Genomic DNA, 24,248 nt, shown 5'->3' with positions numbered 1-24,248 from the left:
ACTTAACGAGAGGTGAAATGTCCTTTTAAGGACGGATTTCACCAAACAGGAAATGACTACTCATGTGAAGTAGTCCAAAATGTAGTTATATGCTATGGATGAAATCTGGTATAATGAGTGACATGAGGAGGTGACAATTATATTTTTGGCTTAGTTTAATTGCTTATTGTATTGAGAAAAGGTCTAGACCATTTTCATTTTGAATTTCCTGGAATAAGTTTTGTTCTTTGCGAAAAATGTCTACCTACGCGTAATTGCTAAACGGCTGTTTTCGTGAGGGCATTTTTAGAGGGTGATGTTTCTCAGAACAGATTATGTTTCTTATATACAATATAACATGTCAATATTTTTCTATTTTTGATAAGAAGACATGTCATACTATATGAACATATATGGTTTTCATATCATTGAAATGCTCTAAAATGCTGAAAATGAGGTCTGAATATTTTATTGTAAATATGAAATAAAGAAGAAATTGAATTGGCAGAATGTAACCTATAAGTTGAGTAGGGGTAAAAATTGAAACTTGTTAAGATGTGGCTGTAAATAGGCCAGTTTGGCCAGATTGTGATAGAAAATGACAAATTCAGTGCAATTTAGCAGAGAACAAGTAGAAAAACTGAAAATATTTCAATTTCACTGTTTTGGGTGTATTTTTCTCAAAAAGGCATATTTACTGACTAAATATTTCTAAATGTTAGGTGACAGGGGTGAGTTTGGGTATATTTTACAGTAACAGTTTGTGATTTGAGTGCAGTTTGTGGTAAAACTTGATAAAATATGGCAAAAATAAGCGCCAGCAAGGAAAAGTGGCCATAAACGATGTTGCGACAGATTTTTCAAGGAAATTTGGCGTGCTAGCATACGTGACTGAAAAAGCAATAAAGCCTTGAAAATTGATTGTATCAATGGTAGAGTGACAATGATCAGAAAAGTTCTCTATTTTAGGAGTAGGTGGGACCCATTTGTTAACAAGGCATGTTATATACCAAATTGTTCGGTAATGTCTGTAGTATCTGGAACTGCCAAAATAAATTGGAAAATATGGTGGCGTTCCGAGAAATCTAAGATGGCGTCCAAGATGGCCGCCATAAATTGCCAATTCCGTCAAAATTGTATGTAACAGTGTGGGAGTTTTATTTATAAAGTTAATGCTTAATATTTGCATGGATATTATTTATATTATAATGTACCTTAATTTAGAATATAGCAGGCACCACTTCAAGGTCAAGGTCAGGGTCATTTCAAGGTCAAAGTACAAAAAGCACCCAAAACAATGATATTTTCTACTTATTTTTTCTGATTTTAAATGATTTTTACATTTCCTTTGGTTACAAATGTAAAAGCAAAACTGGTAATTGCATGTTTTTTCATTTAAAAGTTATATTTTTGATATAGAATATTCATATGTTGTGGATACAAATATTTTTCATACTAGTGCATGGTGTACAAAATTGACCGGAAAAAATGACGTTGTTTCCGTAATATTGAAAGGGTAGATGGGACCCCTCTGTTAACAATGCATGTTATATACCAAATTGTTTGGTAATGTTTGTAGTATCTGGAACTGCCGGCAAAAATTGCCAAAAAATAGTGGCATTCCGAGAAATCTAAGATGGCGTCCAAGATGGCCGCCATAACTATTTCCGCGAAAATTGTATGTAACATTATGGAGGTTTTATTTATAAAGGTAATGCTAAATATTTGCATGGATATAATTTTATATTATAATGTATCTCAAATTGAAATATAGCAGTTACCACTTCAAGGTCAAGGTCATTTCAAGGTCAAGTACCTCAGAAATTGATATTTCCTGCTTAGTTTTTCTAATTTTAAATGATTTTCACATTCACTTTGGTTACAAATGGAATAACCAAATTGGTATATGCATGGTTTTCATTAAAAGTTGTATTTTTGGTAGAGTATTCATATATTTTGGAAAGAAATATTTTTCATACCCATACATGGCGTCCAGAATCGCTCCAAAACCGCTGTGTTCATGCTCGAAAATTTAATGTTCAAATGTTACAGGCTAATTTTAAAGGTATAGCTAAATGTTTGCATGGATATATACTATTTATTTTATGATATATATCAAATAGACATACAGTCGATGTTAACCACATGAAGATGAATGTTAAGGTTGGTTCAAGGTCAAAATACAAATATTACCCAGAAATTAATATTTCTTCTGTATTTGTCTTCTTTTGGAAGATTTCTTTATCATTTGTATACTCTTTCTTTTATAAGTTTACCTTTGATAAAGAATATTTATGTTTGGTGAAAACACCAGTACATGTGTAATGTAACCACAGGTTTGAAAGGTTCTGAATATTGCAAATTCTATAAATCATTGTTTAATATGTTACGGAGAAAGATGATAAACTGTAATCTAAATTGAAAATATTGAAAGCTTGCTGAATTATCAAACCTGTCACAAAACATGTAGCCCTAGGGTTAAACAGGTTTACTTAGTTGTTTATACCATTTACTTTTGGGATCAAAGTTGAATATGTTTAAGGAAAAGACACGACGAATTGCGTAATTTTACATAGCGGCTATACTGTTTAATTAAATATATATGTTGAAACATAACTATCTGAGAGTTAGAGATGGGGTAGAAATGCTAGATTGATAAGGTCACTTTCACTTGATAATATCTGCATAAAATGATTTGTTTAAAATAATAAAGACTGTTGCTATTTTAATAAAACTGCTTAAAAAGTTATGTTTGTTGTATTAAATGGCCACGCTACGTTACACATGATGTCCAAGACAAATCGTTGTGTCCATGATAGTTTAATGTTTTATTGCAACAGTTTCATTTTAAAGTTATAGCTAAAAGTTTAGAACTTGTACAATATACTTTGATCATCTTTTGAATTTTTTGATATCAACAGACATTTAGGAAAGAGTATTTAGAATGCTCGTCTTCTAATGGTAAAATACTGCAAAGAGCTTTGGTGAAGTAGTACACCATCTGATATCATACAAAAATATTTAAGCCTACTATAAATGGATAATATATTTAATGAATTCAAATCCATCTTTTATAATAAACAAAATAAACAAAAAATACGTTAGTAAATTAAATATGAAGAGGTGTTAAAAACAGTTATTAGAACATCCTGTTAAAACTTAAGTACTGAAAAATGCAACAATTTGCTTGTCTATTTTGAGCATAGACATGTAATCAGTGCAAAAGAACATTAACAGACTTCATATTACATCACTATTTTTCAGAAATTTCTTTGTTGCAATCATAATGCCAGCCACCATCTGTGAACAAACTTAATGGAAAGGATGAGTTCTCATATGGGAATGGAATGAAACTGCACACATTTTTCATTGTGATGATTTTTCATTCATTGCACAGGGTTCATAACTCTACTTTACACTGTTACACAGTTATGCCCTTTTTTGACTAAGCAATTTTTGGTTTAATTTTGTATGAAAGCTAATAGCTCAGTACCCACTAATGAGAATGGATTGAAACTTCACACTCTTGTTCACAGTGATTAGCTGACGTACATGCTACAGGTTGCATAAATTTGCATTGATTTTTAGCTCACCTGTCACAAAGTGACAAGGTGAGCTTTTGTGATCGCGTGGCGTCCGTCGTCCGTCCGTCCGTGCGTCCGTCCGTGCGTGCCCGCGAAATGATGGTTAAGTGACTGCATAACGGTACTTTCTCTTTGATGTCATTCATTCCGTTCTGTTTCTGTGACCTTTTTCTTTTTATGTGACTGTTAGAACAATAGAGAGAACAATGGGGGTGTCACATAACTACCGTTTCGTTAGAACGTCCGTCCGTCCGTCCGTAAACTTTTGCTTGTGACCACTCTAGAGGTCACATTTTTCATGGGATCTTTATGAAAATTGGTCAGTATGTTTATCTTGATGATATCTAACTCATGTTCGAAACTGGGTCACGTGCCCTCAAAAACTAGGTCAGTAGGTCAAATAATAGAAAAACCTTGTGACCTCTCTAGAGGCCATATTTTTCACGGGATCTGTATGAAAGTTGGTTTGAATGTCATCTTAATGATATCTATGTCAAGTTCGAAACTGGGTCAGCTGCGGTCAAAAACTAGGTCAGTAGGTCTAAAAATAGAAAAACCTTGTGACCTCTCTAGAGGCCATACTTTTCAATGGATCTTCATGAAAATTGGTCAGAATATTCATCTTGATGATATCTAGGTCAAGTTCGAAACTGGGTCACGTGTGGTTTAAAACTAGGTCAGTAGGTCAAATAATAGCGAAACCTTGTGAACTCTCTAGAGGCCATATTTTCCATGGAATCTGTATGAATGTTGGTCTGAATGTTCATCTTGATAATATCTAGATCAGCTTCGAAACTGGATCAACTGCGGTCAAAAACTATGTCAGTAGTTCTAAAAATAGATAAACCTTGTGACCTTCTAGAGGCCATACTTTTCAATAGATCTTCATGAATATTGGTCAGAATGTTTATCTTGATGATATCTAGGTCAAGTTTGAAACTGGGTCACGTGCTGTCAAAAACTAGGTCAGTAGGTCAAATAATAAAAAATCCTTGTGACCTCTCTAGAGGCCATATTTTTCATGGGATCTGTATGAATGTTGGTCTGAATATTCATCTTGATGATGTCTAGGTCAAGTTTGAAACTGGGTCAACTGCGGTCAAAAACTAGGTCAGTAGGTCTAAAAATAGAAAAATATTTTGACCACTCTAGAGGCAATATTTTTCAATGGATCTTCATAAAAATTTGTCTGAATGTTCACCTTGATGAGATCTTGAAAAGGTTTGAAACTGGGTCACATGTGCGGTCAAAAACTAGGTCAGTAGGTACAAAAATAGAAAATCCTTGTGACCTCTCTAGAGGCCATACTCTTCATGAGATCTTCATGAAAATTGGTGAGAATGTTCACCTTGATAATATCTAGGTCAAGTTCAAAACTGGGTCATGTGCCTTCAAAAACTAGGTCATTATGTCAAATAATAGAAAAACCTTGTGAACTCTCTAGAAGCCATATTTTTCAATGGATCTTCATGAAAATTGGGTCATGTGGAGACAGGTGAGCGATTCAGGATCATCATGGTCCTCTTGTTTACAAAAGTGTGCAACTATTATATTAATTCAATTGACAAGGCTGTTGAATTGTTGTCCTCCAGCAGCTCTTGTTTCCAAACCAAAGATAAAGGTGTTGAAAAAACCTATTAAAACTTTTTTAACCATTATGATTGCTTTCAGCGCTAAGTCAAAATCTTTTCCAGACAAAATAGGCCCTGCTGTAAGTTTGGCAAATATATCAGAGTCAACCAAGAAGTCTTTCAGACCAGTATCACCATAAATGTGCCCAGTCTCATTTAACAAAGCCATCATGTAAAGTTTGCCACCTTCTATTGATATAATAACATTTTGTTCTCCGACAGCAGTTTTGAACTACTATTAGTATGTGTACATCTGTCGGCAAACACTAATAATTTGGCCAAACAATCCTTCTTCCTGTGATATCTCAATTCATCAGCCACTAAATTACCTTTTGAACTAAGTAATCTATTATAGTTCAGTGTTATTCTTTAATTTTGGTATTTCTAGAAGCTGTAAATAAAGTTTTGAAATTCATCAAAAGATAATAAAATCTGTGAAAAGATCCTTTGGAAGCACAGAATGCAATCAAACAACACTTATTGAGAAAAAAAGATATAATTTATGCCATCTGTTAAATATCTGTTTTCCTTTCATTCACTTTCAAAAGACAGTTGGATGGGAGGGACTGACCGGCATCGTAGGTTGTAATTTCTTACTGAATATGCGAGTCTGAAACTAGTTCTTCAAAGAAATGAAGACAGTGCCTGTCTATGTGTCTGTCTGTCTCTCTGTAAATAACTGAAATAGTGTTTAAAGGACGGGCATTAAACCCTTCAACATAAATAGTAGATAAATGCAAAAGGAGAAAAAAAAACAGAATAAAAACAACAGTAGTCTAGGCTAAAACTAAAAAACTATAATGGGATAAGATTTGCAATAGTTAAATTATGGAAGATTTTATGATGCAATGCAGAAGTTTGAATAACAAATCAATCTGATGTTTATGGATATGAAAATTTCAAATATTGTGAAGCTTGAAGGTTCAGTGATACCTTTTGAAAGAACCTAATAGTAACCTTGTATCGCCGAACATTTCTATACACACAAATTACTGTATCTTTTAATTTTCCCTCGTCGGTAATAAAGGTCAAAATGAACAAAAAACGCTGTTCCTTTTTGGACGTAGTTGAAATATGAATACGTATTTGTATTTTTCTTTTAAACAACATATCCATTATATTCACCTTACTGTACTTTTTCGATACTTTTCTAATCCGATACTGGGTCTATTTTTGGACACGATTACAGTTACAATGGGCCTTGTGTGTGTGTGTGTGTGTGTGTGTGTGTGTGTGCGTGTGCGTGTGCGTGTGCGTGTGTGTGCGCGCGTGCGTGCATGCGTACGTGCGTGTGATGTTCTTATGAGGAAATATCTTTATTGTTTAAACAAACACATACAAGTCATGTTTTTTTCATTTCATATTATTTTCTTGTAAAGTGTTCCGAGAGCAATTATCTACGTTGTTTCAGTTTTTAGGAGATCATCTGATAAAATATTTTGGGAAAAAGAAGGAGAACTGGTCCAAGATGTATATCAATTACATCATATTTCCAATTACATGCCTTGTTCAGAACAATTATGGCCGAAGTTCATGTAACATCTTTATACAGAGTGGAAATATCAAAATGTGTGGGGTATTTCTGTATTTTGACCTTAATACGACCTTGACATTGACCTTGAAGTAGCCGGCATTGTATGTCAATTTGATATATATCATAGAAATAGATGATATTCATGCAAACAAATAGCTTACCTTTTAAATTAATCTGGGATATTTGAACATTAAATTATCATGGAAACAGCGACTTTTTGGTCACTTTTGTACCGGTATGAAAGGTATTTGTTTCCACAACAAATGAATACTCTTTATTAAAACTATAACTTTTAAATGGAAAACATGCAATTACCAATTTCACTATTACATTTGTAACCAAAGTGAATGTAAAAATCATTTAAAATTAGAAAAAAATAAGTAGAAAATATCAATTTTTTGGGTGTTTTTTGTACTTTGACCTTGAATTGACCTTGACCTTGACCTTGAAGTGGTCCCTGCTATATTCCAAATTGAGGTACATTATAATATAAATAATATCCGTGCAATTATTAAGCATTACCTTTATAAATAAAACACCCACACTGTTACATACAATTTTGACGGAACTGGCAATTTATGGCGGCCATCTTGGATGCCATCTTGGATTACTCGGAACGCCACCATATTTTCCAATTTATGCCGGCAGTTCCAGATACAACAGATACTACCAAACAATATGGTATATAACATGCCTTGTTAAGAAATGGGTCCCACCTCACCTTTTGATATCCCAAGATTGTCACCCTACCTTGTCAATTGAATTAATATAATAATTGCACACTTTTGTAAACAAGAGGACCATGATTGTCCTGAATCGCTCACCTGTCTCCACATGACCCAATTTTCATGAAGATCCATTGAAAAATATGGCTTCTAGAGAGGTCACAAGGTTTTTCTATTATTTGACATAATGACCTAGTTTTTGAAGGCACATGACCCAGTTTTGAACTTGACCTAGATATTATCAAGTAAACATTCTCACCAATTTTCATGAAGATCTCATGAAGAGTATGGCCTCTAGAGAGGTCACAAGGATTTTCTATTTTTATAACTACTGACCTAGTTTTGACCACATGTGACCCTGTTTCAAAATTTTTCAAGATCTCATCAAGGTGAACATTCAGACAAATTTTCATGAAGATCCATTGAAAAATATGGCCTCTAGAGTGGTCAAAATATTTTCCTATTTTTAGACCTACTGACCTAGTTTTTGACCGCAGTTGACCCAGTTTCAAACTTGACCTAGATATCATCAAGGTGAATATTCAGACCAACATTCATACAGATCCCATGAAAAATTTGGCCTCTAGAGAGGTCACAAGGTTTTTATATTATTTGACCTACTGACCTAGTTTTTGACAGCACGTAACCCAGTTTCAAACTTGACCTAGATATCATCAAGATAAACATTCTGACCAATATTCATGAAGATCCATTGAAAAGTATGGCCTCTAGAGAGGTCACAAAGTTTTTCTATTTTCAGAACTACTGACATAGTTTTTGACCGCAGTTGATCCAGTTTCGAAGCTGATCTAGATATTATCAAGATGAACATTCAGACCAACATTCATACAGATTCCATGAAAAATATGGCCTCTAGAGAGTTCACAAGGTTTCGCTATTATTTGACCTACTGACCTAGTTTTAAACAACACGTGACCCAGTTTCGAACTTGACCTAGATATCATCAAGATGAATATTCTGACCAATTTTCATGAAGATCCATTGAAAAGTATGGCCTCTAGAGAGGTCACAAGGTTTTTCTATTTTTAGACCTACTGACCTAGTTTTTGACCGCAGCTGACCCAGTTTCGAACTTGACATAGATATCATTAAGATGACATTCAAACCAACTTTCATACAGATCCCGTGAAAAATATGGCCTCTAGAGAGGTCACAAGGTTTTTCTATTATTTGACCTACTGACCTAGTTTTTGAGAGCACGTGACCCAGTTTCGAACATGACCTAGATATCATCAAGATAAACATTCTGACCAATTTTCATAAAGATCCCATGAAAAATGTGACCTCTAGAGTGGTCACAAGCAAAAGTTTACGGACGGACGCACGCACGGACGGACGTTCTTACGAAACGGTCTTTATGTGACTCCCCCATTGTTCTCTCTATTGTTCTAACAGTCACATAAAAAGAAAAATAGTCACATAAACAGAACGGAATGAATGACATCAAAGAGAAAGTACCGTTATGCAGTCACTTAACCATCATTTCGCGGGCACGGACGCACGGACGGACGGACGACGGACGCCACGCGATCACAAAAGCTCACCTTGTCACTTTGTGACAGGTGAGCTAAAAATCAATGCAAATTTATGCAACCTGTAGCATGTACGTCAGCTAATCACTGTGGACAAGAGTGTGAAGTTTCAATCCATTCTCATTAGTGGGTACTGAGCTATAAGCTTTCATACAAAATTAAACCAAAAATTGCTTAGTCAAAAAAGGGCATAACTGTGTAACAGCGTAAAGTAGAGTTATGAACCCTGTGCAATGAATGAAAAATCATCACAATGAAAAATGTGTTCAGTTTCATTCCATTCCCATATGAGAACTCATCCTTTCCATTAAGTTTGTTCACAGATGGTGGCATTATGATTGCAACAAAGAAATTTCTGAAAAATAGTGATGTAGTATGAAGTCTGTTAATGTTCTTTTGCACTGATTACATGTCTATGCTCAAAATAGACAAGCAAATTGTTGCATTTTTCAGTACTTAAGTTTTAACAGGATGTTCTAATAACTGTTTTTAACACCTCTTCATATTTAATTTACTAACGTATTTTTTGTTTATTTTGTTTATTATAAAAGATGGATTTGAATTCATTAGATATATTATCCATTTATAGTAGGCTTAAATATTTTTGTATGATATCAGATGGTGTACTACTTCACCAAAGCTCTTTGCAGTATTTTACCATTAGAAGACGAGCATTCTAAATACTCTTTCCTAAATGTCTGTTGATATCAAAAAATTCAAAAGATGATCAAAGTATATTGTACAAGTTCTAAACTTTTAGCTATAACTTTAAAATGAAACTGTTGCAATAAAACATTAAACTATCATGGACACAGCGATTTATCTTGGACATCATGTGTAACATAGCGTGGCCATTTAATACAACAAACATAACTTTTTAAGCAGTTTTATTAAAATAGCAACAGTCTTTATTATTTTAAACAAATCATTTTTATCCAGATATTATCAAGTGAAAGTGACCTTATCAATCTAGCATTTCTACCCCATCTCTAACTATCAGATAGTTATGTTTCAACATATATATTTAATTAAGCAGTATAGCCGCTATGTAAAATTACGCAATTCGTCGTGTCTTTTCCTTAAACATATTCAACTTTGATCCCAAAAGTAAATGGTATAAACAACTAATTACACCTGTTTAACCCTAGGGCTACATATTTTGTGACAGGTTTGATAATTCAGCAAGCTTTCAATATTTTCAATTTAGATTACAGTTTATCATCTTTCTCCGTAACATATTAAACAATGATTTATAGAATTTGCAATATTCAGAACCTTTCAAACATGGTTACATTACACATGTACTGGTGTTTTCACCAAACATAAATATTCTTTATCAAAGGTAAACTTATAAAAGAAAGAGTATACAAATGATAAAGAAATCTTCCAAAAGAAGACAAATACAGAAGAAATATTAAGTTCTGGGTAATTTTTGTATTTTGACCTTGAACCAACCTTAACATTGATCTTCATGTGGTTAACATCGATTGTATGTCTATTTGATATATATCATAAAATAAATAGTATATATCCATGAAAACATTTAGCTATACCTTTAAAATTAGCCTGTAACATTTGAACATTAAATTTTCGAGCATGAACACAGCGGTTTTGGAGCGATTCTGGACGCCATGTATGGGTATGAAAAATATTTCTTTCCACAATATATAAATACTCTACCAAAAATACAACTTTTAATGAAAACCATGCATATACCAATTTAGTTATTCCATTTGTAACCAAAGTGAATGTGAAAATCATTTAAAATTAGAAAAACTAAACAAGAAATATCAATTTTTGAGGTACTTGACCTTGAAGTGGTAACTGCTATATTCCAATTTGAGATACATTATAATATAAAATTATATCCATGCAAATATTTAGCATTACCTTTATAAATAAAACCTCCATAATGTTACATACAATTTTCGCGGAAATAGTTATGGCGGCCATCTTGGACGCCATCTTAGATTTCTCGGAATGCCACTATTTTTTGGCAATTGTTGCCAGCAGTTCCAGATACTACAAACATTACCAAACAATTTGGTATATAACATGCCTTGTTAACAGAGGGGTCCCATCTACCCTTTCAATATTACGGAAACAACGTCATTTTTTCCGGTCAATTTTGTACACCATGAACTAGTATGAAAAATATTTGTATCCACAACATATGAATATTCTATATCAAAAATATAACTTTTAAATGAAAAAACATGCAATTACCAGTTTTGATATTACATTTGTAACCAAAGGAAATGTAACAATCATTTAAAATCAGAAAAAATAAGTAGAAAATATCATTTTTTTTTTGGGTGCTTTTTGTACTTTGACCTTGAAATGACATTGACCTTGACCTTGAAGTGGTGCCTGCTATATTCCAAATTGAGGTACATTATAATATAAATAATATCCATGCAAATATTAAGCATTAACTTTATAAATAAAACTTCCACACTGTTACATACAATTTTGACGGAATTTGCAATTTATGGCGGCCATCTTGGACGCCATCTTGGATTTCTCGGAACGCCACCATATTTTCCAATTTATGTCGGCAGTTCCAGATACTACAGACATTACCGAACAATTTGGTATATAACATGCCTTGTTAACAAATGGGTCCCACCTACTCCTAAAATAGGGGACTTTTCTGATCATTGTCACTCTACCATTGTTTTTTTCCATGCATTTAGGTTACTGGTACAATTTAAGTGTGAAGTAGTCCAAAATGTAGTTCCATGCTATGGATGAAATCTGGTATAATGAGTGACATGAGGAGGTGACAGTTATATTTTTGGCTTAGTTTAATTGCTTATTGTATTGAGAAAAGATCTAGACAATTTTTTTTATTGTGAATTTCCTGGAATAAGTTTTGTTCTTTGCGAAAAATGTCTACCTACGCGTAATTGCTAAACGGCTGTTTTCGTGAGGGCATTTTTAGAGGGTGATGTTTCTCAGAACAGATTATGTTTCTTTTATACAACATAACATGTCAATATTTTCTATTTTTGATAAGAAGACATGCCATACTAAATGACCAAATATGGTTTTCATATCACTGAAATGCTCTAAAATGCTGAAAATGAGGTCTGAATATTTTATTGTAAATATGAAATAAAGAAGAAATTGCATTGGTAGAATGTAACCATATAGGCGCCGAAAATAACGTAGAACATGAGAAACAAATCATTGAGGTAAATACAATAACAGCCGGTGCGCAAAAATATTTAGAGACCTCTTTGAGACAATCGCACAGGAAGTCAAGACTGAAAACTTAGTGAATGCGGTTAAAACGGTGACAAAGAAGGTAAACTGTATGAATGAGGATAGTTGCAGTAAGGAACGGATGAGGTCAGTTGCGACAGTTTTGCAGGAAGGTTGTGGGTGGGGGGCATTCAAAGTCAGGAGAAGACAAAAGTGAGATTTCAGACATAGCAAGGGTAACCGAACTAAAAAGAGAACATACTTCAGGTGAGATCTAGCAGCGAGATAGCAGCCATACAACATAAAGATTCAGACCCTAAATTTATATACGATGCAGAGATGTCAGGTACAAGGCCAGCGACTAAACACTATACTGTGGGATCATTACAGGTGGTAAATGGTAATCTATTTAAGAATATTTTCCCTTAAAATAGACAATCCAGTATTTGAAATGATGGTGCCTAAACTAAAAATGGAAACATGGTGAATAAGGTTTATGACGCAATATTAAAGAGGCACTTGGTCGGAAAATGACATATCAAAAACTGAAAATGAAATACTACTGGTATGAGATGAAGAAAAATGCCAACAATAATTGGGACCGCCAGTGCAACTTGTGTGAAGCTTACACACAGTGAGGAAGCCTAAAGCGCAACTTAGTAGTTTTTTTGTAGGTTATGTAATGTAATGTTTGGTTACAGGCATCTTAGGTTCATTTCCTTTAACGCCTCGTGGCAACAGATATATTGTAGTTACTGATCAATTTACAAAGTGGGTTGAAATATTTGATGTCTCCGATCGGACTGCAATGACTACTATTATCTTGAATGAAGTTATCTCACGTTATGTGTCACCAATTTTTATCAATAGTGATATTGATGGATATCATTAAGACTCGATCATCGGTCAAGAATCCAAATATAACCATCAAGCTGAAAAAATGTAATGCCACATTGTAACGTATGATAAAAACTTATATTAAAGATGAACAAACAGATTGGGAAATGAACCTTGGATATCTTGCCGTAGCCTACAGGGCTACACCACATAGTTCTACTGGCTTGACACCAATCATGCTAATGTTTGGGCCAGGTATGAATTCCAGCAGATTGTCAAGAAATATTGTTGATTACGATGGTGTACCATCATATATATGGTGAATATGCTAAACTTTTGGGCTAGAGAATGGTTACAGCACATCAAGTTGCAAGGCAATATCTCGGCATGGCTTCTTTGCGGAACAAGCATGGGTCTGATACATGTATCAAGCTTTCTGAAAACATGTATAAAGCAAGTGACTGTGCATGGTATTTTTATGAAACTATGTTACCAAGTATTAGTCTTAAGTTGCAAACTGTGTACAGGTTATGTGTCATTATGAAGCGTGTGAACATTTTGAACTACGCGAATTTGCTACACGATTCAGATGAATCTCGTGTGGTTCATCTTGATAAACTAAAGCCCTATACTGGGGACAAATTTTGGATATATATATATATATATATATATATATATATATATATATATATATATATATATATATATATATATACAGGGTTTGACCTTGACCTTAACCTTGAAAAGTCTGGAAAGTAGATCCCTCGGAAGCACCGAGAACAAGGTAAACAGTAACAATTGCAGACTCGGTTTGATTGAGGATGTTCATGAGCAGTAATGGAAAATGCAACACTGCCCACGGCCCCTAGCACCAGCTTAAGCAGTATTCAATCTTCGATTCTAAATGAGTTGAAATCAATGATCCCGAAGGACCAGAAAATATAACAACACTGAAATGAAGTCAAGGCGACTTTTTAAGACCGCCACACTGCATTTAACACCCGCAGTGGTGAAGTAAATAAAATTATTATTAAAAGTATAATGACTAGTACGCTTCTGTCTTTTGTATATTTGCATGCAAATATTTAGTTTTTGAAACTTCTTTCTTTAGTTGGCCTCTGTGATGTTGCAACGAGAGGGAGGGTGTAACAGTGTGTCACTTGCAGGCAGAAGGACAATAACATAATCTGAAAAGTAGATACCTTGAAAGTCACGTATGGAGCTTTACTGCTATAAAAGCCACGTGTGTGACTATAATGTGCAGTTAAAGCGTGTTGCCTGCGATTTTAAATTTGGTGATGCTGACAAAAGAAACAGAACCATCTAGTCACTCGGAAAAATGTGAGGCTGACATTATTGCTGCGTCTGTGGAAGAAGAAAGAGTGCTTGGTCAGATTCTGACCAATGAGAATGACGATGTTTTTAGAGAAGACAGCAGAAGTTTAGTTCCAGCAGAAAATTATTCTAAACATAACTTCATGGGTCAGGCGGAGGTCTTGGACAGTGATTTAATTAAAAAGGATTGAGTCTTCAGAGTGTATTATAAAGAGGAAGGTTTTCTCCTATTAAAAAATGTGATAGAGAGTTCTAACAATGAATATGAAATGGTATGTTCTATTCGTAGGGAACAGGATAGGTGTTGAGAAAGAGAAGCGAGGAGACGTTAGGTGTCTCTCTCAGTCCACTTGATAAATATTCATATTATTAACTTCTCTACAAATTTTGCGGGTGCCGTGGCTGCAAATGTTTGAGTTTACGACATTCCATTAGCAACCTCTTCTGGTGGTCGGTAAAACTTCCAGATCAGTCCAGAGATAACGATTTTTTCCAATAATAATAATTTTTATATATTTATTCATGTAATATTAAGGTGCAGAAAAGCGGAGACCTTGATTTTCAGCAATTCCGACCGATTTTCCTGCAAATCTAGCATCGCATGATATTGTCAGAATAATTTGTATATTTAATATATTGATAACGTAACACATAAGCACAGATAGTGCTTGACTCCCTTTTCATGTTGTCATTGTTATAATTTTTGTTGAATTGCTGTAATTAATAGAATTTGGGTCATTTGTGGCTGATTTGGGTTCATTATGTGGATGGCTGGATCCCAGCTTCGCACATTATGTCATATTCAAAAATTAAAGGGAACCAGATATTTGATAGAGCAGGTACTCGTTGTAAGACACTGTGTATAAATTTGGACCAATCAGAAACAAGTTCTAAAAATAGCACGTCTGCTGGGGTATAAATAGGTAGATGGATGACAGTGAGCTCATTCGGTATCCAGCGGTAGAAGAAGACACATCGAGGATTCAACTAACAATTTATCCCAGTACCTTGATAAGGAAGTTATTGCAACTACACTGTCAGGGCGGATAAATTATTAAAAAGAAAAAAATTATAGTTCGTAGACTAAAGAAGAGTTGCAGATTTTCAACAAGGTTTCGAGCTATAGAGCCAGCGCATAAGAGTTTTACCTTTAGGGTAGTTGAATGCTATAGACGATAGCATATATAGGCTGAGCATCGGGAAGCTTAGACAGAGACCCAGAGTTTGGTAATCTGCTGAGGAGAGTTCCAGCTTATAGACGGTTCAGCATGATTGGCGAAGTACAGCCAAGGCAACGGGGATATACCTATATGGTAGTTAAATGCTACATGTGATAGCATATAGGCACTGAGCATCCAGGAGTCAGGGCATTCATATAGAGTTGAGAGGACAGAGGCCGAGCATCTATGCGATAGGACTCGTATGTTGTTGATTCAAAGACATTGTCTGACGGGAACTTCAACAAAAAGACCAGTCAAGTATAGAGTCTCCAGCCTATAGGAGTTTGAGCTAATTGAAAATTGTTAGTTTGAAACATTTAGTGATTTGCCTGATCCCTGAAATTGTCTAGCTCATAATTAAAATCATTTACGAATCATTGGTACACGAATTATTTAGGCAAGGCAGCCAGAAGAAAATTCTATATATGAGATATTTGGTCTCACCAGCTCTACGTTTTAACAAAGGACATTCTACATCGTTTGTCAGCTAGTCTAAGACATAGTTACCTTAGCGATTGGACCCAAACCATTGTTCAAGATACTAAAGGCGTAGGCACTTCCCTGGGTCATATAACCAGTATCCTGACAGATATATAACGGAATCGCGCCTCGGATCCACCTCTTCCACGCTTTGGAACCATTTATACAGCTCAGTCTATCAGATTTTATGTATTTTCGAGTTATTCGCTTTTATTAGTGTAATAGGAGAATTCGAACGTGAAAGTAAGGATGGCGTTCGATGTTTGGATTCAAGTTTGGATTTCTGGTGTTATTTCTTGTTTTATTTTTTTTTTCTTTGGTGTGTGCATGTGAAATGGCGGACGGTGTTTGTTTTATCCTGAAGACTGAAGACAGTTCTTCGACTAGAGCGGTGCGTGATGCGGTCACCAAATCAAAATGTCCTGCGCTGATGACGTTTGTTTATATTTTCTACATATTCTTCTTTCGTTTTGACAGATACTGAGATGATCCTGAGAGCACCGTCCGTGGCCGATCGTGCAATGAGTTTACAGTTTTGTTTATGTTCGGAGTTGCTGAAGTTAACTCATTCATGAATAAACTACTCTTTTCTTATTCTTCAAGCGCTGAAATATTTTAGAACTTCGATTCACTTAGAAGATTTCAAATTTCAACATATTTAATACTTATTTTATTTCATAAAACTGTATGAACGTTGTATACATGGTGTCTCACTCACCTCACTCTACTTTTTGCAGTTTGCACATCTTAAATGAAAAGTGCTCATCTTTGTTTCCTCAACATGTCCATGATTAAAGACCGTTTTGTTGAAAGACCCCCAAACGACCAAATGTCAACCAAACAATCACAAATCACCCCAAACGACTGAGATTTTTACTTTAAATAATCTAATTGTTTTTTTTTGGGGGGGGGGGGGGGTTGTTCTTTTTTTAAAAATGTGGTCTCATGTGAAAGTTTCTTTGAATCAAACAGGATGACAAGACATGGAATAATAATATGACAAATACCCTATTAGACCTAAAAGATGTAATGAGCATGGTCAACACCAGATCACACTGCCAAATTATTACATTATTATATAATGTTGATTTGGTAATTTATGTAAAACTAGAATACTACGAATTTTCACCGCTTGCTTCGATTATTTCACCAGTTACTTAGGCCATTTTTACAATAATTAATGAATTAAAACGCATTTTAACATTGAAAATTCCTTTGCTGCTGATGCGGTTTATGCCAACATTCATAGTGCACGGCTTAGTTAGGGAATGAACTGATTAATAGTGAATACGTAAAAAAATGATTGTTTTGACCATGAATTTGCGGAAACGCATGATAAACACTTAAAGACGGTCTTTTAATTGATGTTGCCACCGGCCATTTTCTTGACAATATGTTCATCCTTTTATTGGATTATCAAATTAATGATGTTAGGATAAAATGTATGACTGGAATCTCGCATGTCGCACGTGCTGTAATTACCACCTGGTCACCCTCCCTTCATGTTGTTTTATATCACTGGCTATTTTATCACAACAAATTATTTGTTTCGTGTTATATTTGTTGGGGAGGGCCGTCATCTGATGTTGTAAGAACTTGTGGCCCGACCCATTTGCTTATTTGTTTGTGTTTGTAAAAAATGTTGTATATGCTTGTAAATATTGAATGAGCAATAAAATATAAACTAAAATTTTATCACAACTGCTAGATTGAGAAACAAATGTGAAGTCGGCATTTATTGATAAATCCCGAAAATAGTCGGTAACTTATATTTTTGTCGTGCAGACATCAAGGAACTAATTACAGTTTCTTGACCTGAGGCTATTTGTAGTATACATAACACTATGTTATTTCTTTCAATTGGCGATTTAATTAAGTTAATGAATTACAAAAAAGTACTTTTTTAATTTTTTTAAATATTTCTATTCAAACATGAAATTCATTTTTATTATAACATTGTAATTTCTTCGAATTGGTAATTTTGAATGATAATCGGGTATTGGCTTCGAAACTGAGAGTCCGGATGCATGTTATTCCCATTACTCAGCGTAACATTTAAATATGCATTTATTAGTTTTTATTATATGTTTTCAGGGCAAAAATATTTACCTTGAAAAAGATTTTGAACGGTAATATAAATTGTCAAAATCCATATTTTAGATGATAATTTAAAAGTTGTTATTGTGACTAGCTTGACTGTGTTTAGACAAGAATCGTAATATTTGTCCCTAGCCACGGGGCATGCCAAACAAACAGACACTAATTAGTTATCATAATACTTAGAAATGTGTCAACAGCCAGTTAGCTTATTGTCAAACGCGTTATTTGACTTTAATCTGGCATGACAATGCGACGGTGATGCTTGATCGGGGATTATCATGTACAGAAATACAATAATTATAATAATTGCACCGAATAATAAGTTTTCATGTTTGCAAATTTCTTTTAAGTGAAAGCCCACCCGCTTAGCTCAGTAGGGATAGCGTTGGTCTACAAATCGCGGGGTCGCTAGTTCGATCCTCGGGCGGGGCGTTTGTTCTCCGTGACGATTTGATAAAAGGCATTGTGTCTGACATCACTCGTCCTCGTTCTCAACCTCTGATATTTCATGTGGGGAAGTTGGCAGTTACCTGCGGAGAACATGTTTGTACTGGTACAGAATCCAGGAATACTGGTTAGGTTAACTGCCCGCCGTTATAATATACATGACCGAAATACTGTTAAATAAATGGTGTTAAACCACTGAAATGCTGTTAAAAACGGTGTTAAACCAAAAACAAACAAACAAACTTTTAAGTGAAATAAATGAAGAAAGAGTTACGTGCAAATTCATGTTTAAATGTGAATATAGCTTTCATTACCCTTGTGTTATATTAACATACGAGTACAATATTTAAGTTTAACTATGAACGTGTAGTTCTATAATTATGTTAATCAACTATTATGTTATTTTATATTTTAATGCAATAATGCAATAAATAATTTTAGTAGTAAAATGAATTCAATAAAAAAATAATTTTAATACAAGTGCAACGTCTTCGTCAAACGTACTTAATAACAATACTCGCCTAAAATTAAAGGTACACCTATAACTGAACACTCCCGTTAATCTTTGCGGCTGTCTGGGGTATTTTAACATTTGTTTCATGTATTTTACTCTAGTTTTATTCAAACAAATTTTCACGTAAGGCCACAATTAATCATTTTAAATAAAATTTGTTTATTAAAAGTAAAAATATATGTCGTTTGGGGTCGTTACGGATGATATGGGGTTGTTTGGGGTGATATGGGGCCGTATTGGGTCTTTCAATTGACCCATTTAAGAAATAGATCTTGACCAGTCATTTACAAGCTCTGGCAGAATAAGGGTACAAATTACAGAACAGATATATTACGATTTATAAATCATGTACATATTTTTTCAACTATATCGTTGAAACATATCATCAAACATGGCTTGTACTTCATTTTACATTTCTCTCATACTTTAGATGGTATTTATAGTTATATCGGGGATTTGGGGTACGGATCCTTAGATATAATTGCTTAAGTAGCCTTGTATGAACTAGGATTTGAAATGCATATTTTATGAGTTCATCGTCCCTGAACCCCGACAATATTATTCTCCAATCATGTATGGAGACTTGGATAACATTATATCAGAATCTAAGTGGCATATATGGAAAAGTTTAAATGCTACAAAATACGAAAAATTACACTTGAACGAAAACTATGTATATTTGTCTATCAAAATTTAATTTTTCTTTCTGTGTTAAAAAAGAAACATTTTCATTAACTTTCAAGCTTATACTAGTCACTATACTATCACTTGCGTTTTCGTTTCGAGTAAGAGTTAAACAAATGTGCCTAAAATTATTTACAATAATGATGCATACAATTTTTCATCTTTTTTTTTTTTTCCAACAGTTCATTAAAACAATCTTATTAACGGCTCAAAGGCATTTAAGATAACTGAATAATATATCACGAGATTCTCACAACGTGCAAATATTTTGAATCTAACCTGCCGATGGTGCGAACAGTTTTGACAACTGAGCGCGAATTTAATTAGCAGTAGCAACAAATATTTGATTATTATACAGGCACCATGTGTCACATTCAAGTAATGAAGTTACCAAACATGTTCACATACTAGAAAAACGGCCGGGAGAATATGAAGTTTTCGCGCTTTCCAATTAGCGTACAATCATAACATGCAAAAAGTTTTGATTTCCCGATCGGAATATTTTTAATTCCAATATAAATATCTATATTTCAGGCATCTCCAATAACTTATACAAGAGTGGAATATATACTAATTATTTCACTGTTTAAAATAGTCATATTTACAAATATAATTTTACTGGAACAAAGCTATACTTGCATTCATTTCACAATATCATCATTATCATAAATTTAACTTTTTAAGATCCTAAAGAGATATCCTAACTAAAATGGCTACATCCGATGCATTCTGTTTAAGATACGCATTGGAATCATGTTCAAAAACTTGTGGTGACTTCCTGCTCTACAGCTCGGTTTGCTGAATGCTAAACTAAATTATGTACAGTTCGTATTACTGCGGAAAGTTGTGATATTTTATTTTTCACATAAAAAAAATCCTTCTACATGTACATATATCTCACAACAGATTAAGTACAACGCGTAAGAGATAATATATATATATTTATATGTAACTTAAAGGTACTTACGTTTAATATCTAAATCATGAAGGCCCCAAATGTCAAGAATAACTACCACTGTGTACACATCAGCATCGACATCACACAGCTTGATGAATTTTGAACGTATTCCAACACTTTGAAGATTGGATTCATCTAGCGCGTGAAGGGCAACACATCATGATCTGGCTTCGGCATAAGAATATTCACGAATGGAGTTAATGTTCGATGTGACACTGAAAATATGAAAATTTCCTGTTAACGTATGACTTCAAAGTGTAATGTTTTCGTCATAATCCAAACAATGTACAGAATGACTTAAAGAGTTGATCATTACATAATATTCAGTCAATCAATTTTCTAGAAGCTATTTGTCTAAAACATGTTCTAAACTTTTTATCTTATTTTTATGTTTAAGTGAAAGGGCCTGTACTGGTTCTTCCCAGGAAAGATGGCTTCGCGTGTATCGGTGCTATACACCGGGCACGTTAAAGGACCAGACTGTCTATTCGCAAAGAACTAGGCTAAGTTAGACGGACAGGCCTGTATCTCTCTCTGTTCTTGTGGGCTTTATCTCACTCTGTCCCTCTGATCAGATCGCTCTGTGTCTGTACTAGTAGGGGATGAATTTCGCGCCCTGTGTGGCTGCGTTTGCTATATGTAAAGCGCCTTTGAAAGTGTGTATCATGAAAAGGGAAAAGGGCGCTATATAAATCTGGTATAATAATGATAATAATAATAATATGAACCTTGGTGGTGGCATAATATTCACTTTAAAGCATTCAATTTCTTTATACAATTTACATTTAATGGATAAAACATGCTTTATGTGTTTTGAATGTCTGGAAAAAGCCCGGAATTGTTTTATAACCTTAATCGTAAGGACAAGGTCACCAACATAGCCCGACGGCGATGTTAATGCACAAAACACACATGTAATGTCACTAGCTTCACATAAACTGTCCGGCATAATTTAAATGTATTTATTTTATAGTATTGCAATTCCGGTAAACTTTTTATACCCATTCTGTCGCTCTATGAGTTTCAAATATCAATAACCTGGGCACATAATACAAAGACACTGAAAATTTAATTTAACGATAATGTTGATTTGATTTATTATTAATACAAACATAGCAAACAGTGTTTGTATAAATCGGTATACCGAAATATAAATTCACAAAGAATAAATTCTTTTACAAGTTTACTTGAGTACGATTGTCTTGACCTGCAGCCAAACAAACTTTGAAACAAATTTGTGAGAAATAAGATAAAATAAACCGTTTTATCCTTCCCAGCATTGATGAGAAACTATATGTAAAAGAAATGAAACAGGATAAAGATAAACTATGAGCATTTGCGCATGAAGACAAAATCGTTGTTTTATGGCCGTAATTGTTGCGAAGTATTGAAGTTATAAAGAAGCCACTTAAATTATTTCTTTAAAACAAATATATTATTGGTCAATTTCAGTATCACAATATCAATGTTCTCTTAAACATAAATAATAAACATTTAATCCTTAAATTAATATATAACATTTCCTATTTGGTTTTAATCTGACCTAACTATTCGTGTATTCAATTATAAGATTTTAATTCTTGAATCTATTAGTTTTTTTCAGAATTTGTAAAATTGAAATCAAAATGAAATATTCCGTAATTCTATTTGTCGTGTAATAATAATGTATTAATAATTCTATTTCATGAAAGTTGATTTTTTGATTGAGTTATACATTCTTGATCTCCTGAAACATTTGACTTGAACTATACGATATTGGATATAACTTAGACCATGTTTATAGTTCAAAACTTACCCTCAATAGTTCCCAAAGACACAACGTCCTCCAAGTTTTGTTTAATCCTTGTACTGAGTTTATAGTTTATTCTCTCCAATGGCTTCCCAAAATGTGCGTCTTTACAGTCGTTGCCTTTTGACACCTGTCGTTCTGCAAGCTTCATGGTGGTATATATTTTAGCATCATCATCATACCGGACCTGTGTGACTTTGTTGAGATATTTCTCAATATCTTTTAGCATCTGATCGACTCTCTCAATACCGTGATTCAAATCGTCTATTACGGCCTTGTATCGTTTTTCAATTTGTGAAATGGAACATTCCCCTAGTTCTTCGACTCTTTGCACCAATTGTAGTTTGAACTCCTGTATTTCTTTGAGTGAGCTCTTTCGTTGTTCGTTCAGCTCTTTCAAGAATTTTGATTGCTCCGACCTAAGGAGTCGCAGATCCTTTGTAATATCTTCCAGATTAGACTTCAGTTTTTCTCTGTCTTGAGCGCGCAGGAGTTTTTTTGCCACATTTGGTATATACTCCACTCCTTTGCATGAAATTTAATAAAGTTTGACATCAAAGCTATGTATTGAAATTTGGCATTCAATTTAGAATTTGATAAATATATAATTTGGAAACAAAAAAGTCAGTAAACTGTTGAAAACTACCAACTATAAAATATGTGTATGTTATGTATGCTTCAAAAATTGAGCTTCACAAAATTTCCGCCTACTTACCTTATTGGATTCATGTAATCGCTAGAGGTAAATTTCAGAAAATATTATTTTATATACAAGTATCTGCAATCCCTACTTTGTTTATGCAGTGTCCAGCGTTTAGTACTTTCATTTCTTTAATTTTTGAAAATACGTCGATTGTACGTTATACTTAAACCCCCTTATAATCCGTGACATTATTCTTCCTTTGAAGGACTGTGGTCAGAACACATTGTGTGCGTAAAGGTTAGCTTAGACGTAAATGTATGATATGACCCGTGGGCCAATGCAAAAAAAAAACAATTGAAAGTCGTAACCCAGAAATTAGGCAAAGGTTGAGCTATACCATGATGTTATTTTATCATTCAGAAAACGTTTAAGGGTGGATGTTGGTCTGAGCAACATGTCAGTAAAATTTAATGACGATTTTTTAAAAACGTTGGAGTCTAATGAATACAATCTAGCATTGTAAAGGGATAACGCTGATTTGGATGGTGAAAAAGAAATTTATGTGACACTTGTTATAATAAATCTTATCTTTTCATGCCTGAAATAATCAATAATTTACTTTTGTTGTCAAATAATGCTACGCTTTGTATTATATACCGAATAAAATGTAAAAAGTAGGGGTTGATGTACCCCACCCACCACATAAGTACATATACTTACGCGGGAAATCGAAAGAACTTCTAATCCTTTATAAAGGAACAGATACATCATGTTTACAAAATATAATTAAATAAAAAATCTGGTACCTTTGTACCTTAATATCAGTTAGCCAAACCTATGCTTTGTGTTTCATTTTGGACGATTTGCATACTGACCGACCTATTCTTTGCTAGAGGAGTAGAAATGATAAAAGTACTGCAAAAGTTGATACGACCGAGACATTTTCAAGGAAGTTCACGATGGGGAACATCAAAAGGTAAGTAGATCCAGCAATAAGACCCTTTATTCAAGATGACAGCTATTTCAAA

The 24,248-nt window shown here is 34.0% G+C and overlaps 1 long non-coding RNA gene across 1 annotated transcript in view; it reads right to left on the bottom strand.

The window, feature by feature from the left end:
- LOC123558803 (uncharacterized) overlaps window positions 1-24,248 on the bottom strand; it is an 84,872-nt gene that overhangs the window by 41,311 nt on the left and 19,313 nt on the right. The window contains exons 2-3 of the long non-coding RNA XR_008370891.1: window positions 22,584-23,102; window positions 20,798-21,003 (exon numbers count right to left, since the gene is read on the bottom strand). This is a non-coding gene — a long non-coding RNA (uncharacterized LOC123558803). The remainder of the gene's footprint in view (window positions 1-20,797; window positions 21,004-22,583; window positions 23,103-24,248) is intronic.

Source organism: Mercenaria mercenaria, chromosome 5 (genome assembly GCF_021730395.1).
Source record: "Mercenaria mercenaria strain notata chromosome 5, MADL_Memer_1, whole genome shotgun sequence".
Lineage (NCBI taxonomy): Eukaryota > Metazoa > Mollusca > Bivalvia > Venerida > Veneridae > Mercenaria > Mercenaria mercenaria.
Note: the sequence above shows the minus strand (reverse complement) of the source record. Positions and strands in the feature narration are given on the sequence as shown.